The 20040-nt window shown below is 44.2% G+C and overlaps 1 protein-coding gene across 1 annotated transcript in view; it reads right to left on the bottom strand.

Annotated features, from left to right (window-relative positions):
• Positions 1-20040, bottom strand: part of LOC306923926 (serine/threonine-protein kinase BRSK2-like) — a gene marked incomplete at both ends in the record, with an annotated part of 353012 nt that overhangs the window by 316705 nt on the left and 16267 nt on the right. The gene's annotated exons all lie outside the window — the stretch shown is intronic.

Genomic DNA, 20040 nt, shown 5'->3' on the forward strand with positions numbered 1-20040 from the left:
CTGACGTTCTCGGCAAACATCGCATCAGTGACAAGGTCCTGCAGATTCCTCCTCTACAACATCAGGAGGATTCGCCCCTTCCTCACGGAGAAGGCAGCCCAGGTGCTCATCCAGGCTCTCGTCATCTCCCGCCTGGACTACTGCAACTCCCTCCTTGCTGGTGCTCCGGCATCTGCCATCAGACCTCTGGAGCTTGTTCAGAAAGCTGCGGCTCGTCTGGTGTTCAACCGCCCCAAGTTCTCCCACACAACCATCCTTCTCCGTTCTCTACACTGGCTCCCCGTAGCGGCCCGCATCCAGTTCAAAACCCTGGTGTTAGCCTATAGGGCAGTGAAAGGAACAGCTCCTTCCTACCTCCGGGCTATGGTCGATGCCTACACCCCTGCCCGACCACTTCGGTCTGCCACCTCGGGGCGACTGATTGCCTCGTCACTCAAGGGTCCTTCTGGCCGATCCACACGGTCACGACTCTTTTCTGTTCTGGCCCCACAGTGGTGGAATGAACTCCCCACTGATGTTAGGACAGCAGAGTCACTGCCCATATTTCGCCGCAGGTTGAAAACCCACCTCTTCAGGAAACACTACCCTTCCTCTCTGCCTGACCTACTTGTTGTTAACTAGTTGTACGAACGCTTGTTTTCTATTGTTGTATTGTTTATTGGATCTTGTTTAGTCGATACACTTAATTGTTTTAGCTCATGCTCATTTGATTTAGCTATTTTGTCTCATCTGTTTAAGGAAATAGGTAGCTGATATATTGCACTTTTACCTTAGCGCTAGGTATACTCTTGGTTGCTTGTTTTTGCAGAAAATGCACTAAAGACTTCTGGTGATTAGTAGTTTTTGTTCCCTACCTATGTTGAATACACTTATTGTAAGTCGCTTTGGATAAAAGCGTCTGCTAAATGACTGTAATGTAATGTAATGTAATGTATGTGGTACTTGGGAAGGGCTGAAATCATATGACTCGATGACACACTGGAGACATTTCCAGCATGTCGCATGCACGCGCACGCGGACACGCACACGCGCGCACACACACACACACACACACACACACACACACACACACACACACACACACACACACACACCCTCAGAGGAGACATGTTTGACCTCATATATAGCCTACACGTACCGCTCTGGTTTATATTTTAAGTTTAAGTAACATGAATCGTAAAATGTTCTGACAATTAGAAGATAAGATTATAGTCTACCTGTTTAGGGTCTACATGTTTGTGTTAGGGTCAGGGAGGTAGTGTGTATGTGTGTGTGTGTCGGGGGGGGGGGGGGGGGGGGGGGGTTCCCCCATCACGGTATCAATCATCCTCTGAGTGTGAAACCCAACCAGTGACACAGCACAAATTAACATGACAACCCTATTGCATATCAATGAGGTGCGTCACCACTCACCACCAGCTGTTAAAAGGGTATTTCTCTTTTAAAGTCGCTTGATTGAGTCAACATTTAGAATCTAAAGTTGATGTTTGTTTGATCAGACGCCCGCCCTCCTATATGAGGCCCATTCATATTCAAACTCCACTGACGTCAACCACGCCAGACTCATTGTGACGCCAGACTCTGATTCTTGTGACTTATAATTGTCCTTCCGAGTATTCTATGACCACTCGCTAGGCAGCGGTGACTGTTTACACGTCACCATTGTGTATGGCCTCAGCCACGTTCACCTCGCTTTTTATATTTAGATCCTGAAAAGTAACAGTTTTGGACATAATGCGATGATCTGCAAGTACCTGGTAATGAAAAGAAATCACAACTGTGTGAACTGAGCGGTGCAAAGTATACTTTTATTGTGATAGTATAACTGTAATGTACTGTACGGTACAGTTTTATTGTTAGTTATACTTTTATCAACGGCCCTGTGGCCTTGGTCTTTCCCTAATGGGACTGATCGAGGGTAGCTACTGGGACGTAAGTCAGGACTTGATCACCCCGGCTGGGTCACCTGAATGAGGGGTATGATGTTCGAGAGACCCGAAACCCTGATGACCTTGGGATACATCACTGAGGATACGTCCGTCCCAGGTGCATCCATGCAATGTTTTTGTTTTTTTTCTCATTTGAATGTGATAGTTGCAGTGCTCAGTGTGAGTGGCCCTTTGGGCTACTCAACAGTGCCACTTTAGGTGGCCCCAAACGGACAGACATACGGACACAGGGACATAGGGGCAGTCATTGGAGCGGTGTGCACCGCTCAAAAGAGGAGTATAAAGACACCATATCTGGATGTTTTTGCATGTGAGAATGCATAGCTCTGTGCATGCCATTATATTATTATCAGTATATTGTGTTGTGGGCAAAGTACAGCATTGTGTTGTGTGATAAATAAAACATTGCATGCAGACAGAGAATGTTGTGCAGGGAGCGTTGTCGTGCCGGAGTTTCACATGGTAACGTTACGTAACAATGTAAAGGGCAGCCATCTGCTTGACCCCTTGGGTTAATAGTGAACTCTAATCCACGAACATTGTTTGTGTGTTTGTGTGTGTGCACTAGCGTGCAGGCGCGTGTGTGTGTGTGTGTGCACTAGCGTGCAGGCGTGTGTGTGTGTGTGTGTGTCTGTGTGCGCGCGCACTTAATCTCAGTCGCATTTTCACAGCACTCGAGTGGGCAGGCTGGTAATCTCACTGGGCCATGCAAGCCAGAGTGAGATTTAATCCTCGCAACTAGTCGTCTGTCTATCGCTCTCTCTCTCTCTCTCTCTCTCTCTCTCTCTGGGTAATCTGTCCGTCCACATTTTTCTCTACGCTCTCCCACCCTTATCCCCCCCTTTCATCAGCTCTCCTTTCCTCAGGCTCTTAAGGCCATATCTCGTTCTCACACTCACTCCTCTGGCCCTGTCACCATCGTGTTCTGAGAGAAATAGAGAGAGAGAGAGAGAGAGAGAGAGAGAGAGAGAGAGAGAGAGAGAGAGAGAGAGAGAGAGAGAGAGAGAGAGAGAGAGAATGAAAGAGAGAGAGAGGTCCGAGCCCCCATTAAGACCAGACCTCTCCAGCCGACTACTATGATCCGCTTCACTCTGTACCTCCATGGGGCCCTTTGATGATGGTACTCCTGCTCTTGCGTTCGTCACCCCAAACGACGCAACTAGGAACAGAGTTTAAAAAGCCTGTGGAGCTCAGAGGGTCTGATGAGCAGAACAGAGTTTAAAAAGCCTGTGGAGCTCAGAGGGTCTGATGAGAAAAGCCCGAGGCATATAAAACCTCAGTGTTTTTTTTTTGATTTTTTTTACTCTGAGAGTGCACCAAATGGAACCAAATGGACCCGTACGGGTGCATTTGGTTCCATTTGGTGCACTCTCAGAGTTACAAATGGATACATTAATGGATTTCTCCCTCTCTCTCTCTCTCTTTCTCTCTCTATCTCTGCACTCTCTGATGCCCATCGCGCTCAGATCACAGCCGATGGGGGCAGTAAGTTCGCCCTCTTACCTGGAATGGAGGAAATGTGTCATGGACGGAGAGAAAAAGGTGGAAGTGGTGGGGGGCTGCATGGGTGGCTTTGAGAGGGATGGGGGAGGGTGAAAAGACGGCAAAAAGGAGAGCGAGGGATTGGGTGATAAAAGGTTTTCAGGGAGAGGGATTGAGAGGGAGATTGAGAGAGAGAGAGAGAGAGAGAGAGAGAGAGAGAGAGAGAGAGAGAGAGAGAGAGAGAGAGAGTGAAAGTGAGAGAGTGAAAGTGAGAGAGAGAGAGAGTGTGCACTTTCTATGATTACCGGTGGAGTGGTCCCATATATAGATAGATACTTGCATTATTATAACTCGTTGTCATGGTGACTGTATGACTGCGTAATGTTGGTCCACCACTGCAGGCTTAACAGGTGCGATCAGCAGCAATCAGTTGGAGACTCGCCACACACACACACACACACACACACACACACACACACACACACACACACACACACACACACACACACACACACACACACACACACACACACACACACACACACACACACACACACACACACACACACACACACACGGTTGAGTTGAGTGACAACTTCTGGCTGCAGCGTCACAGTGCTTGCTGTGCGATGCTGACACACCGGCCGAGCCCACCGGGTGTGCTGCAGGGACCGTGGGAGCTATTTAGAGACGCACGGACAGACTTGTTGCCATAAGCGACTTTGGGCTTGATTTTTCTGTAAAGTTGCTTGTAAATATTGGTGGTTGCAGGTTGTGCGTGGCCTGTTTCTTCTATAAAGTGTAGTTGCTTATTTGGGCTTGTTTCCTGATGTTGTTTAAAGCAATGGTTGTCAAGCATTTTCATGTCAAGGACCCCCCAAATAAAATGTATGTATTTGTCAACAGACAAATCTGGAAAAGCTGCACACGGACATAATCCTCTGCACAGATAATCCTATGTCGTACGACCAGCACAACTTTGTGTATTACTTCATACACTGATTCCCATGCAGCCAACTCCAATGTTAAAACCATAACCGCTATACATTAACTCAGTAGTTTGCAAACTTCTGAAGTTCCATGTACCCCATGTAACTCTGAAAGTGTACAACTGGAACCAAATGGACCCGTATAGTAGGGGTCCATTTATACACTGTCAAGTGTTACATTTGGATCCCCCTCAGGGAACCCAGAGGGTGGGAGATTCCCACTTTGAGAACCATTGCATTAACTGAAAAGCTGAATTCTGGGACTTATTTGAATACATAAAATGTTATTTTACTGTTTCATTTTTAATGTTTTATTTTATTTTATATAGCCTATATCCACAACCATTGTCTGTATAACGTCCGCCCTCAGTAAGATCCCATGCTGCTGTAATTTCTCACCGTTTTGGGTAGCCTAATTAACAAAACAAGAGACGGCACTTAACTCGTCTGCCACCCCCCCCCACCCCCCCATGCATCGTTGTTAACATGCAAAGCCACAACAAACTTGTTAGAGAATGCTATAACAACAGACAGAATGAAATGAGGCAGGTCTCCCGTCCCATCCCGTTCACGTCTGTGAGTGTCACTCATATAGGCAACACTATGACAGGTATACAATGCGCCTTCTCAGGTGGTTATCCAGACTTCAATTCGTGAACCACCGCAGAGATTTCTTTCAGAAGTAAATTTCCAGACAACAGCAGCACATTTCAATGACAGCCACGTGGGGACAGGTGGCGGAACCTCATCGGGGACAGCAGAGGAATATTAAAGACGTATAAGCGGGACCGAGGGAGACAAAGACAGTGTTGTTGTTGACTGACTGCGTGTGGAGAATGGGATGAAGAGTATAGGAGAGGAGAGAGTCTTCAAATAGTTCCTCTTATGCCCACCCTGGGCCACTGAGGAATGAAGATGCAACGTCAGGGAAACCCACAACCAGGACACAAAGAATAAAGTCGTTCAGAGAGAGAGGGGGGGGTCATCCTTGGCTTGCACTCCGTTTCCGTTTGATTACATTCCTGGCCTTTATCAAGGATGGTGCTAAGAGAGAGAGAGAGAGGAGAAAGAGGGGGGGGGGGGATAACCGGATGATGACAGTGTTGAAGAAGCTTAGGGGAAGACTGTTGACAAAGAATTTGTGTTGAATTGAATATGATCTTATCTTGCTTCTTTTTATTGCTATTTTTATATTTTTGTTTAGTTTAGATTAGTTTCGTCGAAAAGCCAAAACCCAATAATTGTACGCTTGTGTAGCCTACGAGTCCAGTACTGTATGTGAGATGAAGAGAATGAAAAATCCTGAAGATAACGACACTGTAGCTATACGTTAATTTGTGTTAATTACCACAGAGTACAAAAATGGACCTGCAAGGGGTGCATACTCAGCCCTATATGAGTCTGACATTGGCTTGTGATCCAGGCCTGGGGAACTGGACGACTACCTTGTGTTTCCTTAAAGGAAACACAATGGAAACTAGAAAAAGTGCCCTTCCGGGCACAGGTCTCCACCAGGAGGATAGGAGTGTGTGTGATGTTTGGCAAAATGTTTAGGAGTAATGTTTAGGAGCCTTTGATGGCAATTGGATGATTTGAGGCATTTTGTTCCAAAAATGTGTTTTGCAAAAATCAACCTGTTGGTGGCGCTATAACAGGCCAATGTGAAAAGGGTGGGATATATTCCTCAGCCTAGTAAGAAAATGTGTGAAAGATTTCACGTAAATTGTATGCTGCGTTCATGATTTGAGGCTTTTGTTCAAAACGGGGCAATCTTGCAAACTGTGAAAGCCAATTATAGCCAATTATGATGGAATATGAAATATCGGACAGATCCGACTTGAGCACATGACCATAGAGATACTGTGTAACGATTTGTGAGATTTGTGGACAGAATCTGGAGGAGTAATATCAAAAAAGGTGTTTTACAAAAGTCAGCCTCCTGGTGGCGCTATAAAAGGCAGATGCGGAAATTGCAGGTCAAAGGTTTGTCCTTGGCCACTAGGGAGTGTGCATGCAACGTTTCACGCAGATCGGTGCAGTTTAAAAATGTGAAAAGCTGCCTCATGGTGGCGCTATAACAGGCCGTTCTGGAAAATGCGGGGCAGAGGTTCATCGTTGCCATCCAGGGAGTGTGTGTGCAAAGTTTGGCATCGACCGGGTTTAACGGTGCCGGAGATTAGCTGTACACAGACGGACGGAAGGAAGGACGGACACACACACACACGGACGGACGGACACACACACGGACGGAGTGCAAAACATACTCTCTCCCCATGCCTTCGGCCTGGTGGAGACAATAAGCCTCACACTGTAAGAGCCTCACACTGTGAGTGTACAAAAAAATAAACCAAATGGACCTGTGAGTTTCAGTTTAATTTGCAGCGCTCGTTGCTAATTTGGATTTCTCAACAGAGCTGCAATTTGTGAAATTAAATTGTTATATCAAATGAATCGATAAATCAATCAATCGACACCAATTTGCTGGGCCGGTTCTGATTGGAAAATCGGGCCGAGGTAATTTAACCCATTTAGGCCTGACGTCGAAATAAAAAAATCGTTCGATCTGAAAGAATATGTATTCAAAGATTTGTGCTGCATTTTTACGATTTTTCAAAAATAGCAGACCTACAAGCTTGTAGATCTGCTATTTTTCAATAGCTAAAGTATAACAAAATGCTTAGTTAAAACACCAAAAGGGGTTCCCGTCCAGAATGGGTTAAAGGCTATTATATTATTCTATATAAATATGACATATTACATGTCCAATTAAAATACTGAAAGGCAGGCTATGATAGCCTGCCTTAATTAACAGACTTGTTTATTCTATTATAATAGACTTTACTTAAATGATAGACTATTTGTGCCGTTATAATTGAACTCTAATTGAAGTACACGTCCAATACATTTACATATGTCATTTTAACAGTCACGATGAATAATGGAATTTCCTCTTTGTCAAAACAAAAAGCCTGCAAGCAGACAGACGGTGGTTGTGTTCTCAGTGATCAAAGGATGAGATTTCCTTTGAACCTTGATTCTTTTTTTATATTACTGATGTAATACTTCTGCCAAGTGCAGTAGTGGACCTCAAAAGAATAGATTGTTTACATACCAAAAATTGGGCACTCGGGGGTGTCACAGGGAGTAAAGTTCAAGCCTTTGGCTTGGCAAATGCGTCCCAAAGAAGACAATGGGCCGTGTCCGCGGGTGAGTTCTGCCGTTACACTAGTGTAGGGGTGCAACAGTTCATCTAAATCGTCGATGTAATTTATTATAGAAAATATCGATAAATGATTCGGGGGGAAAAAAACGAATCTATTTTTGGGGAGGGGAAATAAAATGTAGCTTTTTAGCAGATCTGCAAGCTCACAGCGTGTCACAATGTCATGCTTTTCACATGGTCAGGTTTTCTCGTCCTTGGCCAAGTAAATTACATCGATTGTGCCATGCAAGCAAGACTATTTTACCCAAGTCATACAATTGTATGCCATGCATGCATGTAAATTTGCAAACACTTGCATATTCTAAACTAAACGCACTGATATACATTATTATTATTATTATTATTATTATTTTTACAGTATGACAGCTAACACAGCAGTATCAAGTAATAATGCTGTGAGAAAATAAATAAATATATAATATATGTCACATTAATGTGACAATTGAGAGGGTAACCGTGCACTTGAACTTGCGCCTCAATGTGACACACCTAAATTAGGCTATCCATCACTTTGCTTTATTAATAACGTTGCATTTAACTGTTTACGGACTCTAGGTTGCTATAGGTCTGCAAGTTTAAAATGCCAAAGAGATGTTGTTTGCAAGCTGCATGATAAAAAAATATGTTTTTTGTTTGTTTGTTTGTTTTTTTCAAAAAGGACCGAAACCCAAGAAAGGCGTCAAAGTGATTTCCAAAAACAGAAAGAACTGTGACAGATCAGTGACAGTGAGGGAAGCGATGGGAGGTGATGGGAAACGATGGGAGACTTCAAACCAACACATCAGCATCAGTCACTCCTGCAGCGCACTGTTAGATCACACACACACTGTTAGATCACACACACACACACACACACACACACACACACACACACACACACACACACACACACACACACACACACACACACACACACACACACACACACACACACACACACACACACACACACACACACACACACACACACACACAACTTTCAACTTTGGGTACTCAGAAAAGCTATATGAATTCCAGGTATTATTATTATTAGAGAGACAGAGAGAGACAGAGACACAGACACAGAGAGACAGAAAGACGCATCGATAGATAGATAGATAGATAGATAGATAGATAGATAGATAGATAGATAGATAGATAGATAGATATCGCCTACATGTGAGCATGCGCACAGGACAGCTGATAGCCTAGTAGTGTATGAGAGTTTAGACACAGCTAAACCTGATATGCAAAGCAGCCAATTGATTTGGGTACTTGACACGTCGTGAATCTAGTGGGGCGCGCTCACCGCCAGTAAACCTGTTATAATGCAAGTAACCCCTGGATTTGGGCATAGGCTACTTGGTGCGTCTTCTCTTCAATTTAGGGGGGGCGCATTCTAGCGTGCACACGTGCCGAACCTGTGCATGGCATGGCTGCATGCACGTAATTTGTTTTTGGTACCACACCGTGGTACCCCCGTGCAACGACCACTGTTAAGCATATACACCCCAGACAGAGTCCTGAGGGGAATGACACGGTGAGCGAAGGGTTAAGCCCCGCCAACCCCTACCTTAATCACTGTCATTAGCTCCACCTGAACCTACAGTCTGAACCCATGACCCCACACCCTGGGAGATTAATCACACAACAAATTTTCTTTTTGTGCAGTTTCTGTGTGGAAAGTGCATGTGATATTTTATATTGTTTAGCCTATTTATGCTTTTGGTGTCTTATAATCCCATAAGGGATGGGTCTTTACAACAAGACACGAAAATAAAAAATCATAAATAATAATTAATTCATTCATTCATTCATTCTCTTTAACTACGTGTGTGTGACACTCCTTCATGATGAGGAAGTAGGGTATTAATTTACGAGGGCCAAAAACATAAAAGGTTGAAATATACAGTACGCCTTTCTGCCTGATATATGAACGCAATTCCTCTTATAACCACAGAGGGTGTCTCACACGTGCATTGTGTGATATTTTGCAATCGGCTATTTTCAACGCTATACCGGAGCACAAATCGGGCATAATGCAAAAGAGGCTGATTAGTAAACAATACCAGATCCCTGAATAGCACAGTGAATAATCAACCCTCTAATGAACTCCCGTAGGAGTTATCTGACCATACAGAATGTGTGCGTGCGTGCGTGCGTGCGTGCGTGCGTGCGTGCGTGCGTGCGTGCGTGCGTGCTCGGAAATCTAGCCCCTGAGTTTGAGGTTGCAAATTATAACGGCCCGTGTGGATGATGTGCCGAAGGTCGACAACCATCAGAACATATTTCGGTGAAATGCATATTTGCGCCGTGTTTTTTTGTATAGAAAACAAAAGAAGTGCTCATTTTGTATATATAATATACATAAAACACTGCGAAATAAGAATGACACACACGCACACGCGCACACACACACACACACACACACACACACACACACACACACACACACACACACACAGTATTTACAGTATACGTATGAAGGCATCTGCTGTTTTTGGAATTTCGGCAAAAAAAGAGAAAGAAATACACACGTCAAGGCATTCATATGGCCGCCATCCACCTAATAAACAAATGCATGGTGTGACAGAACAACACGTTGATATATTCAGCAGATGCACCCTCAGAGACAGACCCTGAGACAAATCAGCATAGACAATGTTTTGCACACTTTCCTTAACCGTGTGGAACAGTCATTAACTGAAGCACGGCTGGGTTGGGTTTTTTTTTTCTTCTCTTCTTCTTCTTTTTGGAGCACATTTCGTTCTCCCTCCCCCGTCAAACAAACCACAGCGGTAGCCAAAGGCGGGAAATAGTAATCACATACATACATACACTTCATATGGCCACGATAGACTGAGGTACCTCTCCTCATCCCCCTCCACCAATCACACTTAGCCTCTCCACCAGCCCGCAGAGACGGCTCTGTGTGCGTGTGTGTGTGTGTGTGTGTGCGTGCGCGACTGCGGGTGTGCGTGTGTGTGCTTGCGTGCGTGTGAGGAATGCGTAAAGGTGAGGCGCAGGGGGAGGGGGGCTCAACGAACAGGCGTGCCGTTGCACAACCGACCGGTATACAGGCCCTCGGAAAGCCCGACCGGGGGACTGGCCTAATGAATCTCTCCCTAGTCTGAACACACAGCCTGGGCCCCCCGGGATAGAACCCTCGTCTCGGCTACAGCAGCCGCTGGATAGACAGTGATGGAAAGTAACTACGTAGTTCTACTCCACTACATCTCGGAAGCAAATATTGTACTTTAACTCCACTACATTTATTTGAAGACTTTAGTTACTAGTACTTTGTAGATTTTGATTATAATTACAAAACACACACTAATCACTTCAGCCCTTTTCGGACATTTGAAAATAGCCGATCTACAAGCTCCCAATGCATCGCAATGTGACACATGTATTGTATTAAAAAAAATAAAATAAAAATTAATGAATTAGTATTCTGGTACTTTAAGGACATTTTGATACCAATACTTTTGTACTTTTTACTCAAGTACATTTTGAAGTCCGGACTTGTACTTGCAACAGAGTATTTCTACATTGCAGTATTGATACTTTCACTTAAGTAAAGAATATGAGTATACTTTTCCCAGCCGCCATAGATAAGACAAGCCCTGCCGCCGCTCGCCGCCCACCCTCTCTAACCCATCGTACATGAGCTGCACACATACCTGACATATAGAACACACACCACGGAACACTACAGTGAGCTTCATTAAAGAGACCTTCAAATGGTACGGGGGCAGGAGGGCAATGCCGACAGGGGGGAGGGGGGGTGGTTTAGGTGGTCTTCTTGTGAATTCCAAACTGGACATGCAGGAGATCGTTGCTGGCGCTGCTGATCTGGTTTGATTATTGGTTACTTTATTGAAAATTCATTCAAAAAGGATACACAGACTGCTGCAAGATTGCCGGTAGGCTTGTTTCCGTTGTGGTCTTTTTGGGGAAAGGGGACAGGGAGCAACAATACAAAACACAGACAAAAACAGAATACCTTTGTATTTTTGCCCTGGGAAAGGGCAAAGGGGGGCAGGAGACAAGAAAAACATAACAAAACTAAAAAGATTGAAAGATTTTTTTGTTATGTTTTTTTTTCTTTTCTTTTTTTCTATTTAAAAAAAAATATTATTATTATTATTTTATATTAAAAACTTCTGTACGTCTCTAGACTAGAAAGTAAGGAGGAATTAAGGACACCGGCCCTTTAAACAGTCACACGTGTTATTCTTCTATTTACTACACTATATGCACTTCATATAGAAATATGATCTGAGCGACTTCTGTGACGTTTACACCCATACAATCCATACATGAGTGAGTGTGTGTGTGTGTGTGTGTGTGTGTGTGTGTTGTGTTTGTGTGCGCGTGTGTGTGTGTGTGTGTGTGTGTGTGTGTGTGTGTGTGTGTGTGTGTGTGTGTGTGTGTGTGTGTGTGTGTGTGTGTGTGTGTGTGTGTGCGTGTGTGCCGCTGTGCCCATTTTAGAATGTATGAGGGAAGAGAAGACATGCGTTTTAATTAAAAGTCCTTGTTGATTTAGTGGCGAACTCAGACGGAGAGAGAGACAGAGGGAGAGAGAAAGGCAGAGAGAGAGAGACTATCATTATGAGTGCACAGAGGCCCAGCAGAGGGCTAGCATGGACACCCAGCCAAGCAGCACATCTCTCTCTTGTTTAATGAGCCTGATCTGGCCTGGCCTCTTCATCAACCCGACGGTAAATTCTAAAATAACAAATCAGTAGGGCAACACACACCCATCACCTCTTTGTGTGTGTATGCGTGCGTGCTTGCGCGCATGTGTGTGTGCGTGTGTACGACGCGCATGTGTAAATGTATTGTTCCGTCGACATCCCAGTCCAAAGTTTTTGAAAAGCGATTCATTCTTAAAATACAGAGATCAAAGTAAGCAGATGCCCACACGCACAACAGTGAGCGCGCAGGCATGTGCGCGCACACACACACACACACACACACACACACAGTAATCATTTGGGGAACTCCTCCAGGTAAAAGGTGTTGAATATTTCATAAAGCCTCATTAAGTATAGTGAATCTACGGAGGTCGTGGTATAATATAATGACAGCCAAAGAGACACACGCGGTAATGAATTCCAGTGCAATGTAAGCCTAATCAGCATCAAGTCATACAGACACACAATCGCTTAGCTTCAGGATATTAGAAACATAAGCCGACTCGACGAGGCCAAACACTCCAGTATTTCAAGCTCCAAAAATGATGTGCACTCTCATTCCGGCAAAACTCATTAGGAGAGATTCTCATTTCTTTCCCCATAAAAAGAAACAAGCATGCACCCCTCTTTAAAGTCTTCATTAGGAGGGTTAGGGGTAGGGGGGCTGGCCCGCATGCTGAACTGACAAAGTAAATGTATTAATAAGCGCTACGACGGAAGATAAAACTTGAAGAGGAGATGTAAATTGCACACTGATTTTTAAAAGTCGGTCCATCCTGGTCAAATTACCACTGAGGTCCTGCATCGTCCAGCCCCGCAGGGGGATGTTATGTATAATATGGTGATACATTTTCCTCTAATCAGACTTTACAAGCAATTACCAGCTCTATATAAAGCCAACAGAGCCAGGGCACACAACGTCCCCCATTCGATGGACTTGGGATATTCTCCCTCAACATCAAATTGGCCCTTTTACAAGCAAACACACACGCACACATTTGTAGATACGTGTGTGTGTGTGTGTGTGTGTGTGTGTGTGTGTGTGTGCGTGCGTGCGTGCGTGCGTGCGTGCGTGCGTGCGTGCGTGCGTGCGTGCGTGCGTGCGTGCGTGCGTGCGTGTGCGGTGTTTGTGTGCGTGCATGCGCGCGTGTGTCTGTGTGCAATGCTTGTGTCTAACCTCGCAGACTGCTGGACGGATCAGCGCCACACTTCGTGTGCACAATGCCAGTATAGGCCAAAGCAGTGCCTAAAGTAATTTCTCTTCACATAATGTTTCATACCTTTTGATTCATAACTTAAATTATTATAATGGAAGTCAGTGGGGCTCGGAGTGGGATGAAACCTTGTCCAAGCCTTGAAGTCATGCGTCAAACATGCATGTTTGTTCTTCAAGTTCTTCAAGGACCTCATGTGACAAGACTGTGATGTAAGTTGTGACTCACAACCGACGTCAGTCTTGTCACATGAAGTCCAACACCCACATTGGAGCACACAGTTCCATTTGCATCCCGAGATCCACATGATTCGATTTTATCGCACCATATGACTTTTCTTTGAGAGTGGGGGACTGGGGGGAGGGGCGTTCGAGGTAGAAAAACAATCAGAAATCCATCCTCCATCACCAGGCTGCTTATGGAGTTGGCGATTAACATAAGCAGCCATCAGGTCAGACAGATAGGTATACCTGAGCACCATACAGTAGGCACTGCACGTGTGGACAACTGGACATTCAGTACATCATTTGTATCCACCTTTTTCCTGTAACCCATAAGTCTTTGTGTTTGTGTGTGCATAAGTTCCTCTTTCTCTTGCTGTCTTGCCAGTTTTGCAAGAGAAACAAGTGGCCAGGTCTATGAAAACAAGCACAGCACAGATCAGCTATTTTCATAGTGATTTCTGATCGCAACACGCAAGCCAAATTACTGCTTGTGGTGAAAAGTATAAGACATGTCAGCTGTTGCTCGTAAAACTTTTTGCTCCTCCTCTTGCTGTATTGGGCTGTGTGGGGTGGAAGTAGTTGGCACGAATTCACAAATATTGCCTGGCTGCCTGAGGTAATTTCACATGAACACCAGGGGGCGCTGAAAGTGTTAAGAAGCAAGCCCAAATAAGCAACTACTGTACACTTTAGAATCAAGCCCAAAAAAACATCAACCAGCAACTACCAATAATTTATTTGCAAGTGGCTTTACAGAAAAAACAAGTCAAAGGTTTATAATAAGCAGACATGGCAACACTGCCTGAAGGAAGCAAAGCACACACACAAGGAGCCCCCCTTGGCGGGGAAAAAGGTGGATACAGCTGGCTACGTGGACATGGACGTGTGTGTGTGTGTGTGTGTGTGTGTGTGTGTGTGTGTGTGCATGTGCGTATGCGTGTGTGTGTGTGTGTGTGTGCGTGTGTGTGTGTGTGTGAGTGAGACAGAGTGTGCGCGTGCAGGCGTGCGAAAGTGTGATTGAGTAAGTGAATGTGACTCAATAAGTGAGAGTGTTACGCATGTGGAAGAGAAAGGGTGCACGTGCGTGCATGCGCATGCCCCCTGCATGCCACGTCACGTCACAGGCAGATAAGGTACCTAGGTAGTGTGTGTGAGTATATGCTATATGAAGTTTAATTTAATTCCGTGCTATTGTGCAGGCCACCCCAAAGACGCTGGCTCACCCAGCTCTGCAAATCCCATTTGCAGCCAGTGAGATCTAATCAGGCCTCCTGAAATGAGCTCCAACCTGAGTGGAATGGCAGCGCCGGCCCGGGTCTGGGGGCTGCAGGGAAATACCTCTATTAGGGTGTTGGTGGGGGGAGGGGAGGTGGTGGGGCTTGGGTTGAATGCGAAGGAAGGAGGAAAAAATGGAAGTACGTGTGTGGTGGAGGGGGGCTGTACAGTATTATAAAGCAGGGGTTCTCACACTTTTTCGTGTCAGGGACACCCCAAATTGATATCCGACCTACGCTACGGTTTTTGGCTATGGACCCCCATCTGAAACTATGTTGTGCCCCATACAATATATGTGTGATTAAAATGTTTAAGACATATTTGAAAATAATTCACATTATTTTTCCAGAATAAAAATGTATACAAATGAGATAATTTGTGAAAATATTTGCCTATAATGCCCAAAGTAGGGACGCGATGGGTTGAAATGATTCAAGCCCCGTTGAGTCTTGCAAACCGTAACACATTGAAGTGGAAGGTTTCCCGGTTTGATTCCAAAACTCCCCCCATGGGTTAGTGTCGATGTGTCCTTGAGCAAAACAGACACTGAGCCACAAAGTGTTCCTGATGAGCAGCTTGGTGCCTTGCATGATTTCCGCCGCCATCGGTGTGAATGGGTGAACGTAATGCACATACGCACGCGCTTTGGATAAAGAGAAAGACGCTATATAAATGCACAATTTAATAATCTGCATTCATATCACTATAGGGCTTAGGGTTCAGAGACAACAGACCAAAGGTGAGCGGAGATCTTTGCAAGTAAACACACAATGGTGTCATTGTGTTGCCATGGTTACTGGGTGTTCGCGCGAAAGCAAGGAGTCCTCCAGTCCATAAAGCATTGTATTGCTGTCGGTTAGAAACCTTGTATCTCGACCGCGTGATGCGTTGCAAGCTTGTAGAGTTTCGCGCCCTGAGGGCGTCTTACTGATCTAAGGGTGGCAGCGGGGGCAATGTCTTGAGTGTACAGGGTTTGATGAGGTCTGGCCATATATGGAGCGTGTCTTGAGTGTACAGGGTTTGATGAGGTCAGATCAACATTATGGAATGTCAGAACATATCAGCTCCATATATGGAGATCCAAGGGTGGCAGCGGAGACATTGAAGAGGACAACAGGTGGGGTGAGATCAACATATGGAATGTCAGAACAGGTCAGCTCCATATATGGAGATCTAAAGTTTTGAGGTTTGAGGTCAGATGTAGAGTTGCTGGCCAGCTCCATATATGGAGATCTAAAGTTTTGAGGTTTGAGGTCAGATGTAGAGTTGCTGGCCAGCTCCATATATGGAGATCTAAAGTTTTGAGGTTTGAGGTCAGATGTAGAGTTGCTGGCCAGCTCCATATATGCAGATCTAGGTGATGATCCAGTCTTCTATGGTTATCCAGGGTTAGATGAGGTCAGTGTCGTGTTCTTCATATATGGAGACGGCCATATATGGTGGCGTGACCATATATGGAGGAGTGATGTCACGAGGTGTGACCGACGAACCGGCTGAAGGGTTTTGCAGGTTTTCATAGTAATCTGCGACCTTCGGTCGCAACAATGGCTCAATGAGTCACTTGTCAGTTCTCGCATTGGTTCTGAACTGACAAGTGACTCATTCAGCCATTGGTTCTCACAAGCTGAGAACTGACAGGTGACTCATTCAGCCATTGTTGCAATGAAAGAATATCATGGGTGATATGACTTCACGTAAATGTCATGGTAATTTCAACCTTTTGCCACGATTACTTACGTTACGATTAATGAGCCATTTTGTAATTTATTTTTCTTTATTGCAAAAACAGCCGCTCTACAAGCTTGGCTATTTTCACTATTTTTGTATGGCAACATTGGTTCTAAATGTTGGTTTTCATAGATTTCCGATAAATTGGCCAGCCCTAAACTATAGGCAGTTCCTTTGTGAATTTGGTAAAGGTATGGGAAGGTGTGCGTGCGTGCATGCACACACAAACACGTGTTCCACATTTGACAGCAACCTTTCCTGCTGTGGCTGCATTTCCCCCAGTGATGACGTCAGAGCTCTGCTGCAGTCAGAGAGAGAGAGAGAGAGAGAGAGAGAGAAAGAGAAAGAGAAAGAGAAAGAGAGAGAGAGAGAGAGAGAGAGATGGGATTCCAGTAGAAACCAGAAATCATGCTGTACACTGTACTGTACAGCACATTCCTGAACGCGTGTCTCTGTGTGTGTGTGTGTGTGTGTGTGTGTGTGTGTGTGTGTGTGTGTGTGTGTGTGTGTGTGTACATGCGTGCGTGTATGCGTGTATGCGGGCGCGCGTGCATGAATTTGTGCGTGAGCATTGTAGCATGTGTGTACAACTGTGCCACTGAATTGAGTGTGTGCTATACACAGGATTTGAATAATAATAGAAGCATTGACCCTGAGACCCTGAGAGATGCTTCACTGCTGTGACACTCTCACTCAGCAATTCTCTTTTTTCACCCCCGCCCATCTCTCTCTGTTATGAGTTATATAGCTTTCAGACTGATGTGGTATCTACAGAGAAGACAAAACACCGGCGAGCAGCACACGTAGGCTGAAACACCGAAACACTAAAGCATGTTCTGCATGCACACACAAAACAACAGTCAATATCAGCATACTTGTTGGTGAAGCATATTGTATTGGTACGATAGGCCCGTATTGCAGTATTTTCCTATGAGTCCTATACCCTATACATCTGGTAACAATGTAGAGAGAGAAAGAAGCGATAAGGTGGACATAAAAAGAGAGCCATACAATTAGAGATATCTGACTATACTGATAGTGTCTGGTGACATCTACATTCAATTCATTCTAGCCTCAAATGAAAACTGTGAAAACTATTTTGAGATTTAAAAAACAACAGCATTACAGAACCAATGCAAAGACCTTGTAAAATACGGCAGCAACAACAGCAACCACCTCAGAAATAAGCAGCTTTCAGTGATGAGTAGACAAAAGCCAACCATCTGGGATATACAGAGGAAATGTTCCCCCTGTTTTCTAAACTCTTTTGCTCTTAATCACTCCATCAACTCAATGACATCAGTCAAGGGAAAGAAAGAAAGAAAGAAAGAAAGAAAGAAAGAAAGAAAGAAAGAAAGAAAGAAAGAAAGTTGTTTTAAAAGATAAAGTGTAAAGAAAAAAGAGAGATGGACATTTTCTTTCTGAACAAGTTATTGAATTTCTCATTTGTAATAGCGTGATCCAGCACTGGGTTGAAAAGATGGTTATTTTGTGGGTGAGCACATTTGTTCTTACATTTCACAGGGAGAGGAATTGCATCTGCTATATTTTACCCACGGTGCTTTGCCCGTCTATAAAAGCCCACTTGGGGTTTAAGACAGTTGTTCTTTTCTGGATCAGGGTCCAATTGAACATCTCAAAGAGCAATTGCGGCCCACCTATCTGACCACTTCGGCTGCCGGCACAATTCATTGTAAATGGTGCATTTATATAGCGCTTTTATCCAAAGTGCTTTACATAGATTGTACATTACATTCACCCATTCACACACCGATGGCGGAGAAAACTCTATAATTACTATTTATTGGTATCACAATGAACCCCCCCCCCCCCCCCCCCCAAAGTTATTATTAATATTAATGTAATTATTTTATATTAATGTTATATTATCCTTAAAACGGTGGTCCCCAGCCCCCAAGTTGAGAACCAATGGTTTAAGAGAACTGGATGGATGTGTATTTGTATCACTCTGCTGCAGCCGATAACAGTATTGATGGAATGTGATCTTTGGTCTAGTGGAGGAAAGAAAATATTTTGTATTAATTACCAGACCAACCTGGCAATGAATCTCTATGAATCTCCAATCTCTATGGATCCCTTCTTTCTAAAGGTCTCCACCTCCTTCGCTATAGATTATATTCAATCACTATATATTTTGTTTTCTTTTTTTATGCTGAAAAAGCCGCTATATTTTTGATCCGTCTATTTTCTTTGATCTTGTATTGTTGTATCATTGTTGTGTATTGTGTAATCTCGGGCCTCATTGTAAATGAGGGTCTCCCTCAATTGATTTCTTTGAGAATTTAAATAAAAGTTGAATGAATGAATGTGCATAAAGGTCACGATAAAAGTGGCCAAATAACTATCGACCAAAGTTGTCTTGCACTTTGGAATACCTGGTGAACAAACAACTCATCTTAACAGCCATTCTGTTCTTAGTCCTTATCAGTCTGGCTTCAGGGCCAAGCAAGTACCGTATCTGCAACTCTGTTTGTTTGAAATGATTGCACCAACCTTGGATAAAAAGTAAATCTTCATTGATCTGTCCAAAGCATTTGATGACCATTGATGACCATTTTCTCAGAGTAGTTCAGTCGGTAGAGCTCTCGCCTTAGGACAACAAGGTCACATGTTCGATTCCGGGCACCGCCAACTCAGCGTATGAGTAGCATGGCTTGGGTGTGACAAGTCGTGCGCTAAGTACTGGGAGCTGATCCAGCATCCAATCCATCTCGCAGGGGTCCAGTGCATGGTAACGGGGATAAACTCCCCTGACTGGTTTAAAAACTACCATTCTGAGAGATAGCGTGTCAAAGTTGGAGCTGTAAAATCAGAGTTCCTTCACATTTCTAAAGGTGTTCATCAATGTTCTATTTTAAACCCCATGTTGTTTATTATTTATATAAATAATAGTGTAACTTTGTGAACCTTTATATGCAGATGCAATTCTTTTTTGCCTATTTCAGAAATCATCGTTAGGAATTAAATATACTGTATACTATATTGTAATTGGTAGAAATGCCCCAGCCACACTTACAACATTGTACTCAAGACAGTTTATCAATCGAACCTCAGATTTATAATATCAACAGGCGATAGCTAGGGTTGGTTGGCCCTGCCTTCCTATTATGAGACATCAGCGCCGGTTTGTATTTATTTACAAAGTTTTAACTGGGGGTGTAACCCTCCACTTAAGTGCACTTATACATTGGAAAACTGGAGCCTATCACAGGACTGTCTGAGGCTGTGTCCACAAACCTCAGAAGGACTGCTTTTA

The sequence above is a fragment of the Electrona antarctica genome (assembly GCF_951216825.1).
Source record: "Electrona antarctica genome assembly, chromosome: 5".
Taxonomy (NCBI): Eukaryota; Metazoa; Chordata; class Actinopteri; order Myctophiformes; family Myctophidae; genus Electrona; species Electrona antarctica.